The sequence below is a fragment of the Hylobates moloch genome, unplaced genomic scaffold, assembly GCF_009828535.3.
Source record: "Hylobates moloch isolate HMO894 unplaced genomic scaffold, HMol_V3 SCAFFOLD_16, whole genome shotgun sequence".
Taxonomy (NCBI): Eukaryota; Metazoa; Chordata; class Mammalia; order Primates; family Hylobatidae; genus Hylobates; species Hylobates moloch.
This window is the reverse complement of record NW_026652291.1, coordinates 14,778,221-14,800,163: the sequence shown is the minus strand read 5'-3', so window position 1 is coordinate 14,800,163 and position 21,943 is coordinate 14,778,221. Positions and strand designations below refer to the sequence as shown.

General features: G+C 42.2%; 1 protein-coding gene and 1 long non-coding RNA gene across 6 annotated transcripts in view; one reads left to right on the top strand and one right to left on the bottom strand.

Moving 5' to 3' along the window:
• The window catches only part of TTC7B (tetratricopeptide repeat domain 7B), a 245,935-nt gene that overhangs the window by 158,603 nt on the left and 65,389 nt on the right, over positions 1–21,943 (bottom strand). The window lies entirely within an intron of this gene.
• Positions 151–18,338, top strand: LOC131381467 (uncharacterized). The gene is made up of 4 exons (XR_009210215.1): positions 151–461; positions 3,131–3,210; positions 5,754–5,838; positions 18,145–18,338. It is a non-coding gene; the product is annotated as an uncharacterized LOC131381467 (long non-coding RNA).

Genomic DNA, 21,943 nt, shown 5'->3' with positions numbered 1-21,943 from the left:
ATTCTTCCCTTTAACTTGTCCTTCCAAATTATCTTCAGACCTCAAAATCTGACCCAGGCACCAATACACATAAATTCAATATCAACTGTCATTGTCGTGGAAACTCAAAGTAGTGGTGCGAATAAAAGACTGGGTCAATTTCCTGGATAATGAGGAAAAGGTGGCCTGCTACAGTCCATTCAATATTTTTTTCTCTTATGTGGCTGAGAATTTTATAACTAAAGATCAAACACAATAAGTCAACCCAGTAGATCTCAAAGAGCAAAGAAACTGTCTGCCTTTCTCCATGTTTTCTTCTCACCAACCAGCACTCCTGAAACGCTGAAGCAGTACGTTACTTCCACAGTGACTGAGCAATGTTTCACCGCAGAGGCCAGGTTGGTCCCTGAGGACACACCGTTGAGGAGGGGACACTATCCCTGCCTCAGGGAGCTTAGATGGCTTCACATCCCCACAAAAATGTAAGTGCCTCCAAGACAGAGGCCTTGGCTTTATTCACTGACATAACCCAAGCCTCTGACACAGAGCCTGGCATACAGGAAGCACCCAATTAATATTTGTTGAATGAAAAAGAACCATCATGAGCCAAATGAACCAAGACCACGAGGGGATACATTTCCTACCCGTTTCTTATCTCCTTCTTTCTCACTGAACACAGTTCAGCAGGCAGCAAAGCACCACACTCTCTTAACTAGAATAGCCTAGTATGCCCTCGGGGGCTTTCCTTGTAGCTTGGAGACCTGGCGGAGCAGTACTCCTACACCAGTGACATGCCCAGCCTAACAGCTTCTAGAGGGCTACATGGATAATGGAGATTTTGAGGTTTTTTAAAGAAAAGTTCCAGGCATTTCAGGGAAACTTTCCTGCCCTTGTGCCTTCACACATTCTCCTCTGTCTGCAGGGTCAAGACCCAGGGCCGAGGCCAGCCTAGATAGCACTTTCTACCTTTCCATACCGATTTTCATTTGAGTTTATATCTGTTCACCAACCAAAGTGCAATCATTGTGAAAGCAAAGGCCCCCTGTGTACCCACCACTCCTTGTCTCAACTGCCTCACAGGGCCAGCCAGTACCTGTGACATTTAACAAGCTGGGCACCCCCAAAAGAAAGAAAAGAGTGAGCACCATCTTATATTCCCAGACCCCTTTCCCCAACTCCTTGCTGAAAAGAGTTATCTTAGTTACAAAGGGGACAACTAAAGCAGGTACTTGGTATACCACAAGATACATCCCATCATCATATACGTATACCTTATGGTATGTATCTGCTTTTCCGGAGTTGTAAGTGTTGACAAAGACAATGTCATTCCGGATATTGTCAGCACTTACAACTCCGGAAAAGCAGATACATACCATGTATCTTCTAGGTCCATCACTTTTAGTTCTCAGGCTTGAGAATTTATGTAACCCTTAGCATCATCTATCTTGAAAAAGTCTGAAATCAAAACCAGATACCCAGACCTGGAAAGTGGGAGAAGAACAGATACCCTTCACAGTCCAAAAGGACACTGTGGCCAGCTGTCAGGGAGCTGTTTTTCCCAGAATGGAGTCCAGCTTCCCCCTCTGTACACACTCTCCTCCTCATATCCAATGACACGCATTTGTGAAGACAGATGGCTTGCTGCAGTCAGGGGCCAGGGATCAAACCCACAACCTTGGCCTCGTTAGCGAAGGGCTCTCTCTTACCCACGGAGCAAGCCAGCTGCAGCCTGGATATAGTGACAGAGGGTGTGACAGCCATCCACGCCGGGATGAGAACAAGCAGGCGAGGCTTCCGGATGTCTCATCTCAAACCTAATGAGAGCTGTACTGGGCTTAACAACATTTTTTGGACTACCTCAGCAATTGAGGCTTCCTCGTGACAAAAGCAGAGTCAATTATACATTTGGTCAGCCAGCCAGGCGGCACACAGTACAGGGAGTAGGGACTACGGCCCAGGCAGTGTAGGTGGCACCAGACACATAAAGTCAAAGAAGTCACAGAGAGTGGCTTCTTGGAGTTCATACTTCATGGGCCAGGACAGGAACACATAAACAAGTCCTTCCAACAGGCGTGCACAAGGCCTATGAATGAAAGGTCGCCAGACTGCTCTGACAGCCCAGCCAGAAGAGCAACTCGCCTGCCCTTCACCTGTCCCCTCCACTCCCCTAAGCTCCGAGTCTCTGAGAAACACGAAGTGTAGAAAGGCTTGCCCCATCTCACATCCTTCCTTTCAACCTCTGGGGATGACTCAAAGAATATCAGTACTCATTCCAAAAGAAACATGTATATATATATACACACACAAATATATATTTCTCTCTCCATATATATCTGTGTGTGTGTGTGTATATATGTGTGTATATATATATGTCTATGTGTATGTGTGTGTGTGTGTATGTATATATATATATATATATATAGAGAGAGAGAGAGAGAGAGAGAACACCCATACTTGCTATGCACTAAAAAGTGAGGCAGAGTGAATGCAATGGTAAGACAGTCGGCAGACGTTGAGTCCTCATGAACTTGTATTTTAATGATGTTCAGTTTAACCCTAACGGTATCCAAACACACTTGGACTCCTCAACCTAACAATAGTTAAAACAAACCAATCAGAACTTATCTGTCATATAAGGATTGTCTTTCAAAGTGTTGTCCTTCAATACTTAAAACAATCCGAACTTATCTATCATATAAGGATTGTCCTTCACCCGGGAATCCATATGCTTATCTATATACCTGAACATAAAGAGACAAAATAGAGTCGTGGTTACAGACCCTGGAGCCACACAGCATGAGTTCAAGTCCAAGCTTTGCCATTTACTAATTGTTGACCTTGGGCAAGTGCCTGTGCCACAGTTTCCTTATAAAATGGAAATAACAACTGTACCCACCTCATTGATTTGTTGTAAGAATTAAACTAGTCAATACATGTAGGAAGTGCTTTTTAAGTATTTGCCATTATTACTTCTGTTAGCCTCAAAACTTTACCATTGTTTTAAAAAAAAAAAACTTTTGGAATTCTGGAATCTGTTTTCCAGTCAATTTATAGCATATGAAAATCTGCTTTACTTCTTTGAAGTCATTTAATTTTGAAGGAAAAAATACATTCCCCAGTTTGATTCATTGATCCTCTTTGCTGTTTACAGAAAGTCTACCACGTCCCAGGAACTCCCTACATAATTCCCAGGTCTGGCTCACAATGACAAAAGACAACAACCCATGCGAGGTAAGAACAGTAAAAAACTTTCTCTGGGGCCTTGTGGTCACCCTCCTGGGAAATGATGTGACATCTCCTAAGAGTGCTGGTGCCCCTGACGGGGGCAGGGGAACAGTCTCCACCACGGCTTTGGGGCAGGGCACGGACAGATGACCACGTCTGGCAGGTGTGTATCCTGATTGCTCCATCACACTTAGCACAGTGAGCATGTGGAGACTGTTCTGAGTTCACCAAGAAGGGCCAGATCACACTAAAAAATGTGAACTCAAAAGTGAACCACCGAAGCTTTATGAGCCCACAACACAAAGCTGGAGAGGAAAGCTCGCCACTTCCACTGAGGAAGTGTCTGCTCCAGACCAGGCCGGAGCTGGAAGACAAGCATGAGGGCGGGGTCCCCGTCAGCCTGCTTCATAAAACAGGGCTCAATTAGCTGCACAGGACACTGATGGGCACAGGCCAACAATATTCATTTTTAACAGTCCAGAAAGGTGCAGAAAAAAGACAATCTGGAAGGTAGAAATGTCCTGCTAACAAAATGACTTCATTCATCAATTCTGAGTGGCAAAGTCACATAGGAAAAGAACTTCTGGCCACCCTGTCCCTCCATTCAACTGGGCTATGGAGAGGAAAAAAGGCAGAAAGGATGTCAAGGGGAGGAAAGTCCCTTCAAATGCACCACAAGCACTTGAGCTGGAAGTTTGAGTGTGAGGATAAGAGTGCAACTTTCACTTCCATTCAATTGACAGGAGAACCGCATTTCCAACACAACTCTGGGGGCCACATTTCAAAGCTAGGACAGTGAGAAAAAATCCAAGGGGATCATTTGAAAGAAAGGAAAAAAAAAAAAAAAAGACCATTAAATGTGCAGGGGTCAGCAGCCCAAATGGCTCCAGAAGCCGAGCAGGTAGCAGAGGTGGGTGAAGGCAGACTGTGGGGCGACAGGCCTTGCAAGCCTGCAGGCCTCCAGTTCAAAACCATAACATAGAAACTCAACAGCGAAGGGAGGCTCTTTGCCATTAAATTGGTAAATAAAAGCCTCTAATATTTTTCTTGGGGAAACAAAGCAGTGCTGCTCGGTTTGAGGCAGCACGGTGCCGATGGGATTGTCACACATTCTCAGGAGTGGGGCCAGATAACCCACTTGGGCCTGGGAAAGGCAAATCTGCTGGGGCAAGAAGACAAAAAGGGCAACGATTGAGGAGGCTCACGAGAAGAAGGACCGGAAGCGAGCATGGAATGTGAGCCATCTGGGAACATGGCAAGGGGAACAAGTACCAGATGCCAGGCATGCACTGACATGGGGAAGGACTGGCCAACAGGCTTCACCTTGTCTTTTCCTCATCTGCAAAATAGGACTAACACCTACTTGCCATACTGAATGAGATGGCACCTGGAAAGCTTCTGACTCCATGCTCAAAAACACGTGAATCCCCCACCTTTCCCCAACCAGCTGCTACTTCCCACCATCCGGCCCTTCATTCCACATACAAACATTTACTGGCTAAAAGCCAAAAGCAGCCACTGGTGTGATTGTGAACCTTTGGTTTAATAGAAAACAGTGCAGAATCAGAACTGGTTTCTATGATGTACCACACCAAACTCTTCTTCTCAATTGTAGCTTTATACATGAGGAAACAGAGGCTTAGAAATAACAGGGAGCATGCCCATGATCACACAGCCTACAGCAGAAGAGCTGGGACTTGAACTCAGGCCCTATCTGATGCCAGTGCTAAGGAAAGGTGAAGATGATCCCTGTCGTGCAGAAGCCTGCAGTCAAACTGGAAAATGTGACTACCTCCTATGACACAAAACAAAGGCATCCCAGGGACAGGAGAGCAGCCCGGGAAGGCTCCCAGCGGCACAGGCCAGCTGAAGTCTCTGAACCTAGACGCATTTGGCTGCAAAGAAGGGGATGGGATCCCACTGGGAGTGGGTGACAAAGGGATAGCAGAGAATTTATGCTGAGGCGTCTGAGCTTCACAGCAGACACAAGACTCAGAAGAAAGATGGTGTCAGGGAAAAAGACTAACACTGATAAGATGGCGACAACACAGAAGATGCTCCGACCACAAGTCAACCTTCTGAAGTCAATTCTTTCATTGCACAGTACCTCATTTATTCAGCTTTCCCAGTCAGAGTTCACACTCACTCACTCTGACGGGAAGCTCAGGTTTACCTTGGCTCTATCTACAGAAAAAAAAAAGCTTTGCTAAGCACATCAGCAGAGCAAACATGATCTGTGAGGAGAATATTTAATTTGCTCAGGGGAATAAGCTATTTTCAAGCCCCTCTAAGCCATCCAGAGGAGCTGCCATTTACTGATAAACCACTGACACAGTAATTAAAATTATTGCACTCTCTCATCAAGAAAGTCCCCACAAGAGACTGGTCTTCTTCAGGACAGAGACTGGGTCCCTCCCACTAGAATGGAGTAAGATCCAGCTGCACACCTACTCATGTAGCTGTTGTGAGGATGAAAGGGCACAGTCACTGCCCAGGTATCGGGGAACCTGCCCCAATATTCACGTAGGTTCTTTTCTATTTTCCCTAAGCGTCAGCTGGCTTGAGAAATAAAGGGACAGAGTACAAAAGACAGAAATTTTAAAGCTGGGCGTCCAGGGGAGACATCACATGAAGGTAGGTTCCGTGATGCCCCACAAGCCTCAAAAACCAGCAAGTTTTTATTAGGGATTTTCAAAAGGGGAGGGAGTGTGTGAATAGGTGTGGGTCACAGACATCAAGTACTTTACAAGGTAATAGAATATCACAAGGCAAGTGAAGGCAGGGCGAGATCACAGGACCACAGGACAGAGGCGAAATTAAAATTGCTAATGAAGTTTCGGGCACCATTGTGATTGATAACATCTTATCAGGAGACAGCGTTTTGAGATCAACCGGTCTGACCAAAATTTCTTAGGCAGGAATTTCCTCTTCCTAATAAGCCTGAGAGCGCTATGGGAGACTGGGGTCTATTTCACCCCTGCAGTCTCGACCATAAAAGACAGGTGCACCTGGGGGGGCCATTCATAGGCCTATACCTCCAGGCACATATTCTCTTTCTCAGGGATGTTCCTTGCTGAGAAAAAGAATTCAGCGATATTTCTCCCATTTGCTTTTGAAAGAAGAGAAATATGGCTCTGTTCCACTTGGCTCACTGGCGGTCAGAGTTTAAGGTTATCTCTCTTATTCCCTGAACAATTGCTGTTATCCTGTTCTTTTTTCAAGGTGCCCAGATGTCATACTGCTCAAACACATATGCTGTACAATTTGTGCAGTTAATGCAATTATTACAGGGTCTGGAGGCAACATATATCCTCCTCAGCTGATAGGATTAAGAGATTAAAGTAAAGACAGGCATAGGAAATCACAAGGGTATTGATTGGGGAAGTGATAAGTGTCCATGAAATCTTTACAATTTATGTTTAGAGACTGCAGTAAAGACAGGCATATGAAATTACAAAAGTATTAATTTGGGGAACTAATAAATGTCCATGAAATCTTCACAATCCATGTTCTTCTGCCATGGCTTCAGCCGGTCCCTCCATTTGGGGTCCCTGACTTCCCACAACACCCGGGAAAGGTCAGCCATCATCTTCTTCTGAGATACCACTAACTGGTTCCGTGCCATTCCGCAACTCATTATTCCAGATGATCTGCCAGCCAACCTAGTGACACAGGCAGGAATTCGTTACTCACAACTGATAAGGAGGGAAACTGAGTCCCGGAGAGAGAAGAAGGGAGTCTGGCCCAACGGCTCTAGGAGGGACTAAGCCAGGACCTGACTCCCGGCCTCTGGGTTCCCAGGGCAGGGATTCCCTCTGCTGGGTACTGTTCTAGCCCATATTTCATTGATTCCCTCAATTCTTTCTTAATATTTTATTCGATAAAATATAGATACAGAAAGCCATATAAAACAATTATATGGCATAGGGGACTATTAGAAGGCACACACCATGTAACCACCACCAAAAAAAATAAAGACACTGCCATTCACCTCATCCCAATGAACAGCCCCCTCCATCTAAAAGTAACAACTACCCTGACTTTTCTGGTTAATTGCTTCATTACTCATATAGGCATCCCTACACTATAGCCTTGTCCACTTTTCTTCACTTGATGATTCTTTAAAATCACTCTTGCTTTACATCTTCCCCCTCTACCTCTTTTTCTTACAACTTATCTGCTAGAGAAAACCTGAACTGTTTGGCCTGTAGAGTTTCCCACTGGCTAGAAAACTGCACACTCATGCTACAGTTCAATACATGCCTCTGTTCTCTGTATTTCCTGCAATTTGGCAGCTGGATCCGGAGGCTTGATCAATTCAGGGTCGATCCCTTTGGCAAGACTTCAACCGTGTTGTGCTCTTGTTCTGACATTAGGAGCCCTTGATATTCAACACTTATAGTATCAAGCTCCTGGGAGTTACTAAGTGGTGACATTCTAATTCTCCCACTGCATTTTCATTTATTAGCTGGAATATTTTTTTTTTTTTTTTTTTTTGAGGTGGAGTCTCGCTCTGTCGCCCAGGCTGGAGTGCAGTGGCACGATCTCGGCTCACTGCAAGCTCTGCCTCCCGGGTTCATGCCATTCTCCGGCCTCAGCCTCCCAAGTAGCTGGGACTACAGGCACCTGCCACCACACCTGGCTAATTTTTTTGTATTTTTAGTAGAGACGGGGTTTCACTGTGTTAGCCAAGATGGTCTCGATCTCCTGACCTCGTGATCCACCTGCCTCGGCCTCCCAAAGTGCTGGGATTACAGGTGTGAGCCACCACTCCTGGCCCTGGAATAATTTTTATAAGATGTTTCATCTAATATTTGGTTTTCCAGTGGCTTAGTACACATAGTAAAATGTTTTATGTTTTCCATTTATTTGCTTAGTTTTCAAAATACTGAATTAGAACTCACGAACTTAAGCTTATTTGATTAGTCTATTGCAATTTTTACCCTTCTTGAAATTCAAACTATCCTATATTTTACCCAAGTCCTTTTAAAATGACCTAGGAATCTTTGATAGCTTCTTTGCTATATGGACGTAGGTAAAGGTGTTCCAGGCTCATCTTACACATTTCCTGCCCCAGAACTGGCATGAGGTTTCTTTTATTGAAATCTGATATTTCAAGATCAAAATCTAGGAGCTAGGGATGTTCACTGCTAATGGGTCGGTCACCTTAGCCAGAACTTCTCTCTCTCTCACATATAAACACATACACACATACATGTATATATGTATGTATATGCACATGCATATACACACACACAGATACAAATACCTCAGATTTCAAACTATTTACAATTTGATTATTGAAATTCAGGACTACAGTTTTTCCTAGACTACTCCTATCTTAAATCTGTTTTTTCCTTTCTTCCATAGCAAGAATATTCATTCTCAAGGACACAGGGGATGATGGAATTAGAACATTCCATAACTATTCAGTTGCTTTATTCCATGTTATATGAGAAGTTTCAGAATAATACTAATAATACCACCATCAATTATTATCATTATCTTTTATCAGTGATCTTTGATAATACCATAATTGTTTGGGGGTGCCACGAACCATGCCCACCTAAGATGGCAAACTTGATCAATAAATGTTGTATATGTGCCCCCACTGACCAGCCATTTCCCCATCTCTCTCCCTTTCCTTGGTCTTCCCTATTGCCTGAGACACAATATTGAAATGAGGCCAATTAATAACCCTACAATGGCCTTTAAAGTTCAAGTGAAAGGAAGAGTTGCACATTTCTTACTTTAAATCAAAAGCTGGAAATAATTAAGATTAGTGAGGAAGGTCTGCCAAAAGCCAAGATGGGCTGAAAGTGGGGCCTTTTGTACCAAACACTTAGTCAAGTTGAAAATGCAAATGAAGACTGCTTGAAGAAAATTAAAAGTGCCTACTCCAGTCAACAAACAAATGATAAAAATAATTTTTTAAAAAAAGCAAAAGAGCCTTATTGCTGATAGGGAAAAAGTTTGCATGGTCTGGATAGAAGATTAAACCAGCCTCAACATTCCCTTAAACCAAAGCCTAATCTAGAGCAAGGCCCTAATTCTCTTCAATTCTTTGAAGGCTGAGAGAGGTGAAGAAGATGCAGAGGAAAAGTTTGAACCTGGCAGAGGCTGGTTTATGAGGTTTAAGGAAAGAATCTGTTTCTATAATATAAAAGTGCAAGGTGGCCAGGTGTGGTGGCTCACGCCTGTAATCCCAGCACTTTGGGAGGCCGAAGTGGGCGGATCATGAGGTTAGGAGCTCGAGACCAGCCTGGCCAACATAGTGAAACCCCGTATTTACTAAAAATACAAAAAATTAGCCAGGCGTGGTGGTGGGTGCCTGTAATCCCAGCTACTCCAGAGGCTGAGGCAGGAGAATAGCTAGAACCTAGGAGGTGGAGGTTGCAGTGAGCCAAGGTCACACCACTGCACTCCAGCCCAGGCGACAGTGCGAGACTCCGTCTCAAAAAAAAAAAAAAAAAAAAAAAGTGCAAGGTGAAGCAGCAAGTGCTGATATAGAAGCTACAGAAAGTTATCCAGAAGTTCTAGCTGAGATCATTAATGAAGGTGCCTATGGTAAACAACAGATTTTCAATGTAGATGAAACAGCCTTCTATTGAAAGAAAATGTTATCTACAACTTTCATAGCTACAGAGAAGTCAATGCCTGGCTACAAAGCTTCAAAGGACAAGCTGATTCTCTTGTAGGAGTTAATGCAACTGGTGACTTTGAGTCGAAACCAATGCTCATTTACCATTTTGAAAATCCTAGGGCCCTTAAGAATTATGCTAAATTGACTCTGCTTGTGCTCTGTAAATGGAACAATAAAGCCTGGATGAAAGCACATCTGTTTACAGCATGGTTCACTGAATATTTTAAGCCCACTCTTCAGATCCACTCAGAAGAAAGGATTCCTTTCCAGATATTACTGCTCATTGACAATGTACCCGGTCACCCAAGAGCTGTGATGGAGATGTATAAGGAGATAAAAGTTGTTTTCATGCCTGCTAACACAACATCCATTCTGTAGCCCAAGAGTCAAGGAGTAATTCTGACTTACTGTTTACTATAGATAGTGATTCCTCTGATGGATCTGGGCAAAGCAAATTGAAAACCTCTGGAAAGGAATCTACAATGAACTCAAACAAATTTACAAGAAAAAAAAAAACCCCATCAAAAAGTGGGCAAAGGATATGAACAGACACTTCTCAAAAGAAGACATTTATGCAGCCAAAAGACACATGAAAAAATGCTCATCATCACTGGCCATCAGAGAAATGCAAATCAAAACCACAATGAGATACCAACTCACACCAGTTAGAATGGCCATCATTAAAAAGTCAGGAAACAACAGGTGCTGGAGAGGATGTGGAGAAATAGGAACACTTTTACACTGTTGGTGGGACCGTAAACTAGTTCAACCATTGTGGAAGTCAGTGTGGCGATTCCTCAGGGATCTAGAACTAGAAATACCATTTGACCCAGCCATCCCATTACTGGGTATATACCCAAAGGATTATAAATCATGCTGCTATAAAGACACATGCACACATATGTTTACTGTGGCACTATTCACAATAGCAAAGACTTGGAACTAACCCAAATGTCCAACAATGATAGACTGGATTAAGAAAATGTGGCACATATACACCATGGAATACTATGCAGCCATAAAAAATGATGAGTTCATGTCCTTTGTAGGGACACGGATGAAGCTGGAAACCATCATTCTCAGCAAACTATCACAAGGACAAAAAACCAAACACCACATGTTCTCGCTCATAGGTGGGAATTGAACAATGAGAACACATGGACACAGGAAGGGGAACATCACACACTGGGGACTGTTGTGGGGTGGAGGGAGGGGGGAGGGATAGCATTAGGAGATATACCTAATGCTAAACGACGAGTTAATGGGTGCAGCACGCCAACATGGCACATGTATACATATGTAACAAACCTGCACGTTGTGCACATGTACCCTAAAACATAAAGTATAATAATAATAATAATAGTTTCTCAACCTGAAAAAAAAAGAAGAATATTTATGAGCAATTACATAATTTATATCTTAAAGAGTGGTATTATTTTATAATGCTTTAGTCATGGCATAAGTCTAGCATAATATTAATTGACATCAACCCTTATTTATATATAGTTTATGTTTGAGGGCTCAAATCTAACCAGTGGCAAATCCAAGTTTATGTAAAAATTAAATCTCTTCTAATGAGTGTAATTTCATGTGCATTTTTATAGTTTCTCTTTTATTAAAAAAAAACCTTATGTGCCAGAAAAAAAAAAAGAAAGAAATTGTATTTTCGGGCTGCTAACTGTTAATATTTTGAATACACTTTTCTACTTGAAAAAAAAAAAAAGAAAACCTCTGGAAAGGATTCACCATTCTAGATACCACTAAGAACACTTGTGATTCATGGGAGGACGTCCAAATATCAAGAAGAACAGGAGCTTGGAATAAATTGATTCCAGCTCTAATGGATGACTTTGAGGGGTTCAAATCTTCAGTGGAGGAAGTAACTGCAGGCATGGTGATAATAGCAAGAGAACTAGAATTAGAAGTGAGGCCTGAAGATGTGACTGAACTGTGGCGATCTCACGATGAAACTTGAATGGATGAGGAATTGCTCTTACAGATGTACAAAGAAATAAGTTTCTTGAAATGGAATCTACTCCTGGTGAAGATTCTGTGAACATTGTTGAAATAACAACAAAGGATTCAGAATAGTATATCAACTTAGTTGACAAGACAGCAGTAGGGTTTGAGAGGATTGATTCCAATTTTGAAAAAGTTCTACTGTGGGTAAAATGCTATGAAACAGCATTGCATGCTACAGAGAAATCTTTTATGAAAGGAAGAGTCCATCAATGTGGTACACTTCACTGTTGTCTTATTTTAAGAAATTGCCACAGCCACCCCAAACTTCAGCAACCACCACCCCATCAGTCAGCAGCTATTAACGTCAAGGCAAAACCCTCTACCAGCAAAAAGATATGACTTGCTGAACGCTCAGATGACTGTTAGCACTTTTTAGCAATAAAGTATTTTTTAACTAAGGTATGTACCTTTTTCTGGACATAATGTTATTGCATACTTAACAGACTACAGTATAGTGTAAATATAACTTTTATATGTGCTGGGAAATCAAAAAATTCATGTGACTTGCTTTATTGACATTATTGTATGGTCTGAAACCAAACCTACAATATCTCTGAGGTATGGCTGTATTCAAACTTGTGAAGAAAAAACAAAAACAACAACACCTTGTCAATCAAGAATTCTATATCCAGTAAAACTATCCTTCAAAAACGAGGAAAAAATAAAAACATTCCCACCTAAGCAAAAAGTGAGAGAATTCATTGTTAGTAGACCTGCCCAATACAAAATTTTAGGGAAGCCTTCACATGACAGGCAAATTATACCAGAGGGTCATAGGAATATATAGCAATAAACTAATAGAAGCACCAGAAATGTAAATATGTGGGTAAATATAAAAGACTGTATAAATATTGTTTTATCTTTTCTTTTTTTAATTTCTGTAAAAAATAACATTGTGTAAAGAGAAAATTAATATATTACATTGTTTTTATAACACAAAGAAGACAGGGGTAATGAAGCTATATTGGAACAAAGTTGCTAATACTGAAATTAAGTCAATACTAACTTGAAGTTGACTGTGATAGTTTAAAGATATATATTATAATCCATAGAGAAAACAGAATTATTTTATTTTTCCCGATGGAGTCTCGCTCTGTCGCCCAGGCTAGAGAGCAGTGGTGCGATAGAAGCTCACTGCAACTTCTGCCTCTCAGGTTCAAGCAATTCTCATGCCTCAGCCCCCAAAGTAGCTGGGATTACAGGTGTCCGCCACCATGCCCAGCTAATTTTTGTATTTTTAGTGAAGATACGGTTTTGCCATGTTGGCCAGGCTCGTCTCAAACTTCTGGCCTCAGGTGATCCACCTGCCTTTGCCTCCCAAAGTGCTGGGATTACAGGTGTGAGATGCTGTGCCCAGCTGAAAACAGAAAATTTTTTTCCAAAAAAATGCAGTTAAAAATCAACAGAGGAATTTAAATGGTATACTAAAAAAGTATTTTTTAACAACCATTAAAAAGGGTAGAAAGGAGGAATGAAGAATCAAAAAAGACATGAGACATACAGAAACAAAGGGCAAAAATAGTAGGTGTAAATCCAATCATATCAATAGTTACATTAAATGTGTATGACTACACATTCCATTCAAAAGGCAAAAAGGTTTATACTAGATAAAAAAAACCAAGATCCACCCATATGCTATGTATAAGAGATAGAGACACTTTAATTCAAAGACACAAATAGGTTGAAAACAAAAGCACAAAAAAATGTATTATGTAAACAGTAACCATAAGAGAAATAGTGTGGCTATATTAATATCAGGTAAGACAGACTTTAAATCAAGGAATATTACTAGAGACAAGAGGCATCTATTAAAAACCTACAGCTAACATCATACTTAATGGTAAAAGACTGAATGCTTTCTAAGATCAGGAATACAATAAGGATGTCTGCTCTTGCCACTTTTATTCAACATTGTACTGGAGATTCTCGACAGTGCAATAAGGCAATAAATAGAAATAAAAGGGATCGAGATTGAACAGAAAGAAGTAAAATTGTTTATGTTCACAGATGACATGATCCTATAAGTAAAAATCCTAAGCAATCTATTACAAAATTATAAAAATTAATTCAAGAGATTAGTCAGTTTGCAGGATACAACATCCATATATAAAAATCAAAAGTTTTCAATAACAAACAATAATTTGAAAATGAAATTAAGAAAGCAATTCACAATCACATGAAGTGAATGAAATACTTAGGAATGAATTTAACGGAAAATACAAAAGCTGAAAACTACAAAACATTTTTAACAGAAATCAAAGAAGATCTAAATAAATGGAGAGGGGTTGGGTTAGAAGATTTGCTACTGTGAATCTGGCAATTCCACCCAAATTGATCTAAAGATTCAGTACAATCTTTATCAAAATTCTGGCAGGTTTTTTTTTTTTTTTTTGACAGAAATTGGCAAGCTGATTCTAAATTTTATGGGGGAATGTCAAAGCCTGAAAATAGCCAAAATAATTTTTAAAAAGAACAAAGTTGGAGGACTTATACTACCTAATTTCAAAACTTACTATAAAGCTACTATATTCAAGACAGTATGGTATTGGCTTAAAGACAGACATACAGATCAATGAAACAAAATAGAGACTCTAGAAACAAACCTTTATGTTTATGTTAAATTATTTTTTTACTAACGTGTCAATGCAATCCAATGTGAAAAGAACAGATTTTTCAACAACTAAATAAGGAGACAACAATCCAACTGAAAACAGGGCAAAAGTTTTGAACAGACATTTCACCACAGAGGAATACTAAGAATACTTTTTTTTGAGACAGAGTCTCATTCTGTCACCCAGGCTGGAGTGCAGAAGAGTGATCTCGGCTCACTGCATCCTCCACCTCCCAGGTTCAAGCAATTCTTGTGCCTCAGCCTCCCGAGTAGCTAAGACTACAGCTGTGCACCACCATGCCCCGCTAATTTTTGCATTTTTAGTAAAGACGGGGTTTCACCATTTTGGCCAGGCTGGTCTTGAACTCCTGACCTCAGGTGATCCGCTCACCTCAGCCTCCCAAAGTGCAGGGATTACAGGCTTGAGCCACTGCGCCCAGCAAGAATACTCAGAAGCACATGAAAATCTGCTGAACTTCATTAATCATTAGGAAAATGTAAATTAATTAAAATCACAGTGGGATACTACTGCAAACTTACTAGAATGGCTCTAATTCAAAAAACTGACAATGCCAAGAGTTAAAGAGAAAAAAAGCTGGAGCTCTCATACATTGCTGGCGGGAACGTAAAATGGTACCATTGGATGGTTTCCTAAAAAGTGAAATGTAATAATAATGACGACTCCACAATAAAAAGGAATGACCTGCTGATACATGCTACGATGGGAGTGAACCTCAACAACAGTATGCCAAGTGAAAGAAGTGAGACACAGGCCGGGCATGGTGGCTCATGCCTGTAATCCCAGCACTTCGGGAGGTGGAGGTAGGCAGATCACCTGAGGTCGGGAGTTCGAGACCAGCCTGACCAACATGGAGAAACCTCGTCTCTACTAAAAACACAAAAAAATTAGCTGAGCGTGGTGGCACATGCCAATAATCCCAGCTACTTGGGAGGCTGAAGCAGGAGAATCGCTTGAATCTGGGAGGCGGAGGTTGCAGTGAGCTGAGATCACGCCATCGCACTCCAGCCTGGGCAACAAGAGCGAAACTCCATCTCAAAAAAAAAAAAAAAAAAAAAAAAAAAACAGTGAGACACAATCATCTACGTATTCTATGATTACATTTATGCAAAATTTCTGGAAAAGGCAAATCTATAGACACAGAGCCACAGAGCTAAGTGGTTGCCTGGGGCTGGCAGTAGGAATTGACTGGAACAGGCACAAGGAAGTTTTCAGGCTAAAGGGAATGTTCTGAAACTGAATTGTGAAGATGACTGCACAGCTGTATAAATTTTTTTTTTCTTTTTTTTGAGACAGTCTCACTCTTGTCGCCCAGGCTGGAGTGCAATGGCGCAATCTTGGCTCACTGCAAGCTCCACCTCCTAGATTCAAGAGATTCTCCTGCTTCAACCTCTCGAGTACTTGGAATTACAGGCACCTGCCACCAAGCCTGGCTAATTTTTGTATTTTTAGTAGAGACGGGGTTTCACCATGCTAGCCAGGCTGGTCTTGAACCCCTGACCTCAGGTGATCCACCCACCTCAGCCTCCTAAAGTGCTGAGATTACAGGTGTGAGCCACCATGCTCGGCCTGTATACATTTATTAAAAACAACCAAATTACATAATTATTATAGGTTTTTTAAATACATAAATTATACACAAACAAAGCTGCTTTAAAAAATACAGCAGCTTCCTTTATGACAATTCCTGGCTATCTCCCCCTCCCTGATTTTTACCTCTATTTTCTCATTCTTTCGTCTCTTACATCACTTCTTGATCAATTTTCACTCTGCTCTCAGCAGTTTCTCTTGTAGCAGGCCCCAGTCCCAGAAGACAGCCCTAGTGAGTCAGTTTCAAGTCATCAGAAGGGCCTGACTGCTCTGGCCCCTTAGACCTTGCTGGGCAAAAATCCTCTCATTTTCAGCTGCTAATCTCAAATTGGCCAGACAAGCTTCCCAGTAAATACTTGATGGCTATTTTAGGGTCTCCTGTTCCCAGGCCTATCAGATGCCCTGTTGCACACAAATGCAAATAATATGCCAGCTGTGAGGCTGCTGGTAGTGTGTCCCCATCAGCTGGTATGTTGGGGCTCATGAGGATACTCTGCCACCTCGTCTAGCTCTAAATGTTGTTCCTGGGCTTTGGGTCCGCTCTCTAGTTGCTCTGTCTTTTTTTACATGGATATAGGATAAGACCCAAAACTACACTGCCACTGGTGCTTCCACCTTCCCAGATTTCTTAGCTGCCAATTCTTGCCTTTCTCTCTGTGGGAGCTGGCAAACCCTCTACTCTGTAGGGTTTGATTTATTCATTTATCAGACCCTTATATAGTACTTGCTATGTGTAATGATAATGTGTTCAAAGCATATTACAATTACTAACTCTCTAAATCAGCCTAATAATCCTATGAATCAGGTCCTATTATTATCCCCAGTTACAGATGAAGAAACTGAAACAGAGAGAAAGTGAAGGGACTTGCCGAGGTCATACTGCTGATCAATAGAAGATCAAGCATGTGAACTCAGGAGCAGGATCCAGAGTCAGTGCTGCACAATACTGCCTCTCACGAGCACGTAAAGTGTATCTGGCCTTGTAGATTCAGCACTCAACCATGACCCCCACCCCACCCACTTCTCCCAAGACCCCTGTCAGATGGTATGTTTTATCCCTCCTTCAAAGACCAAGTCCAAATGTTAATTCTTCTAAGAAACCTAATGAATTCACCCAAGTAGTTAACTATAATACTTCTGCCTTCCTCCTGTCCTTTCTCCTTCTCCCCCAGTACAGACCTTCATTATACTGCCTTTCACAGGGTGATATAATTATTTGTTGTGTTAAAGAAAAAATTATTCAATGAGACTTGTTAAAGCAGAGTAAGGAGGACTTTGTTCAGGACCATTACGATAAGCAGAGGGACCACTGCAACTGGGTCTTGCAGTGGGAGGGAGGGAGTGGCTAGACTCCAAGTACAGCCTAAACAGGTGAAGATTTACAGCCAAGAAGGAGGGTGGGGGTCAGTGGGTGGAAAATCACTAAGAGGAAACATGAGGAGTAGGAAAGATTCTGGCTAAACTGATCTAACAGGATTCTTGCTGAAGATGGGCCAGGGTGATCAGATAGCACCTGGGAGATGGTAGTGGCTGAGGAACCCAATCAGACACTGAGGATGATCAGGTATTAGAGAATGGGGGATTCTGGCTAAAATGACTTCACAGGTTCTTTTGCTAAAACTGGATTTTACATGGACGTATACAGATGGGCCTAGCAGAAGATTTCGAAGCATGACTAAAGTTTGGCCAAGCAAGAAATCTTTGTCTGTTGACATCTTTGTCTTTCCCATAGCTCAAAGAATGCTTTCTGTTCATCTTATATCCCCAGAGCTTACCCAGTAGAATCTCAATAAACATTCATAGAATTGAGCAGGCCACAGTTTTTTTGTTTGCTTTTGTGTGTGTGTATGTGTGTTTAATTTACCAGCCCAAAATGTACTTGAAAGCAGCATAATTGCGTCTTTTAAAAAGAGCTGTAATTCAGGTTTTACTAAGCCTAGCTAATGAGTTTTTCTGGGTATTCTTCAGAAGAAATATAGCTTTAGATTCTTCCTGGTATTTTAACTGCTTATTTCCAGGATGCAGGGATCACTGCTTCTGTTGCTAATTTGCCAGGGAGATTCAGAGGAGAACCAGCTACCACAACCATCAGTCAGCCAGAACAGAGAGACAGAAGATGCAAATTATGCCAGGGGGAGGCAGAAGGAGGAAGAGCTAGCAGAAAAAAAGATACAGCGTGTCCACGCCAAACCTGGAGAACCATCACCAGAAGGCATTCATAAATAAAAAGTAAAAATTCAAAGCCAAAACACAGAGGAAGGTGGAAAAAACAAATGTCAATTAAGAAATAATCCGGCCGGGTGCGGTGGCTCACGCCTAATTCCAGCACTTTGGGAGGCCGAGGTTGGCAGATCACGAGGTCAGGACATCGAGACTATCCTGGCTAACGTGGTGAAACCCCGTCTCTACTAAAAATACAACAAAAATTAGCCGGGTGTGGTGGCGGGCGCCTGTAGTTCCAGCTACTCAGGAGGCTGAGGCAGGAGAATGGCGTGAACCCGGAAGGCGGAGCTTGCAGTGAGCTGAGATCTCGCCACTGCACCCCAGCCTGGGTGACAGAGTGAGACTCCATCTCAAAAAAAAAAAAAAAAAGGAAATAATCCTTGACTTTTCTAAACCAACCCTGTAATTTAATGCAGGAATTTGCTATGAGAACATACAATCATATTATAGATTTCTTTGTTGGTGGGTAGGTCTATGGCAGACATTGCCATACAAATATAAAGGTGGATACTTGTAGAAAAATTTATATCCCCTCTCATTTTCAATAGAAGGCTCTAGTGTATCCTAAGAAGAGTCACAAATTATCCCAAGATGTCTCAGTCATTTTCTGGGCTTTAGCTCAATCTCTCTGTAATTTTCTCTAACAGTTGACTAAAAATATCACTGCAAAAAAAGAATGGAGAGGAAAAGGATGATTTTTTTAAAACAGGTAGGAAATATCCCTTGAAAAGAGCTGGGTCCCCACCCCCAGCCCACCTTCGTGTAAAATACTAATGCATTTGACACCTAAACCCGGGAAGGGAAAAGGCAGGTAGGTGATTGAGCTTTTGCTCTGGGCCAGAGTCAGAACAGGGATGCGTGCTTCCCCCTCCTCTCCTTCCCATCCACCCTGCTTCCCCAACAGATACATGTGGACCCCCCTCTGTGATGCAGACGTCACTAAATTACCAAGACAGCTCCCTACAGTCTGACAGGCTCAGAGAGGGTGAAACTCGGCTTCCTTCTTGACCAGACAGGATATGAATTCCTTTTTCCCCACACACATGTGTTATTTCAATGTTCTGCCCTTGAGGGGTGGCCTGCAGAGGCCACACTTAAACTCTCTTGTGGGCTTCTCTGTCCAGCTGCACCCCATGAGGTTTCAACTTGAAGAGCTACATATTTGAATTCTTAAAAAAGTTCAAGTCTGGGAGGCTGTGGGAGCAAATGTTCTCAACAACTAAACCAGGGAAGATGACAGCTCTCTTTCCTGCTACGGGAACTCTGGAATCCCATCCAGATGTGTGGGTTAGGCACCCTCCTCAGAAGGAGGCCTACAAGACCAAACTTCCACCAGGCTAGGATCTTCCCAGAAAAGACTCTGTCAGAGCTAGCTTGAGGAACTTAATAAAGCCACCGTTATTGTATTTCCCTCCAACCGCAAAGACAGGGTAGAAAGCAGAGGTCTCTATGATCTTTCCAGAAAATGTGTTATTTCTTGCTAAGGTCAAGGAAATTGTTTGATGCCTGGCACTCTCCATTCTCCTTTAACGGAATGAGCTCATATCCAGGAAGACCTAGGTGGTCAGAGTGTATCTCCCGCTTTACCACAAAGAAACAAGAATAGGAGCCGTGAGTTCCATGAAGCCGGTCTGGGCTGTCCTATTCGGCCTTAGATCCCCAGCACCTAGCACAACATGCATAGGTTTTACATCAACTACTTTTACAGACAATATCCAACTCTCATATAGACATCTATAAGCCACAGCCGTCTCAGCTGAAAATGAAAAGTGCATCCATTTATTCATTCATTCATGGATGCACAATTATACACCAGACACTGGGGCATACAGGTACAGATCTGTTCCCAAGCAAAATTGACCAAAATTCCTGCCCAAGTGGAACTTAGGTTCTACTGATGGGAAACAAGTGTAAACAAATTAAATAAGACAAAATACAAATGGGGGCAAAGGGTTAAATTCCTTCCCTCTTCTTTTGAGAATTTAACCTCAGGTTGGCCGGGCCCAGTGGCTTACGCCTGTAATTCCAGCACTTTGGGAGGTCCAGGTGGGCAGATCACTTGAGCCCAGGAGTTCAAGACCAGCCTGGGCAACGTGGTGAAACCCCATCTCCACAAAAAAAAAAAAAAAAAAAAAATACAAAAATTACCTGGGCCTGCTGGCATGCACCTGTAGTCCCAGCTATTTGAGGACTACATGGGAGGATTGCTTAGCCCCGGGAGGTCAAGGCTGCAGTGAGCCGTGACTGCACCACTGCACTCCAGCCTGGGTGACAAAGCAAGACCCCGCCTCAAAAAAAAAACAAACAAAAACAACAAAAACAACCTTAGGTTAACTTTCTAGTTTTGTTTCCCTAGAAAGCCTAAAAAGATAAAATGTCAATTATGTTACTAGGCAACACTTCCTATGATAAAAATGGCCCCTGATTGATAACTTGCAGCCAGACTGGGAGGAACTGTAAATATCTGATAGGAACATTGTGTCTTTGGACTTCCCTGAGTGTGCTGATTCTTACAACCTAGCGTATCCCTTGGAAGATCCTGAAGACGTGGGGCCTGAGATATTAAGCCAGGGCAGATGGCAAACCTACCCAATGTGAGTCTCATTCCCTAGCACCTGAGCTGTCACTTGAGGTGAAAAGGAACAGAGAAACTCCTGGGTGGCTGTAGGAACTGCTGGGAGAACTCATGTGGAAAGAAGCCCCTGACCTTTCCCTGCTGGCAATTTTTGGTTCTATTCTGTATCTATCTAAGTAGATGGGTGTCAAGGGCAGCCTATGAAATTCTTGTGAGTTGGAATATTTCACTAAACCTAAGAAGATCCCTGGTTTATAGTGTATTTGATGCCAGCTAAATGCTAAGTAGTAAAATAAAGCAGAGAATAAAGGATGAGTTGGCTGGACAAGATGCCTTTGAGGATTCTTTTGGGTCTAAACCAAGCTTGTTCAACCTGCGGCCCACATGTGGCCCAGGATGACTTTGAATGCTGCCCAACACAAATTCATAAACTTTCTTGAAACATTATGAGATTTATGCACAGATCTTTTTTTTTTTAAGCTCATCAGCTTACATTCATGTTAGTGTATTTTATGTGTGGCCCAAGACAATTCTTCTTCTAATGTGGCCCAGGGAAGCCAAAAGATTGGACACCCCTGACTGAGCAATGAGATCACCACTCCCTTCACCCTGCCTCACCTTTGCCAGTTAGCTCCTACTTTCCAATTCATCTTCAGGTTTCTGCTCAGTCACTTCCTCAGGAAAACCTCCCATAACCACCAATTGTAGGTTAATTTCATTTTAAAATGGACTCTCAGAAATGGGTACCTTTCCTCCTCAATGCTATAACTATCTTAGGCTATAGTTATACATCCAAGAGTATAACGATCTGATTTCCCTCTGACAGCAAAAGCCTGTCTGGCTGCTCACCATTTTATCCCCAGCACCCAAAGAATGCCTGGCTCAGAGTGGAAGCTGATAAACACTGGTAGAACAAGTGAATGCCGTAACACATCATCTGAAACCAACAGCGGAGGGCAGTATCCCTCAGACCACATGGTGTGTTCCTGCAGTGTGTTCATTCACGATACTCCCAACCAGAGCATGAGCAAGAGCTGCTCTGAAAACACTGCCGTC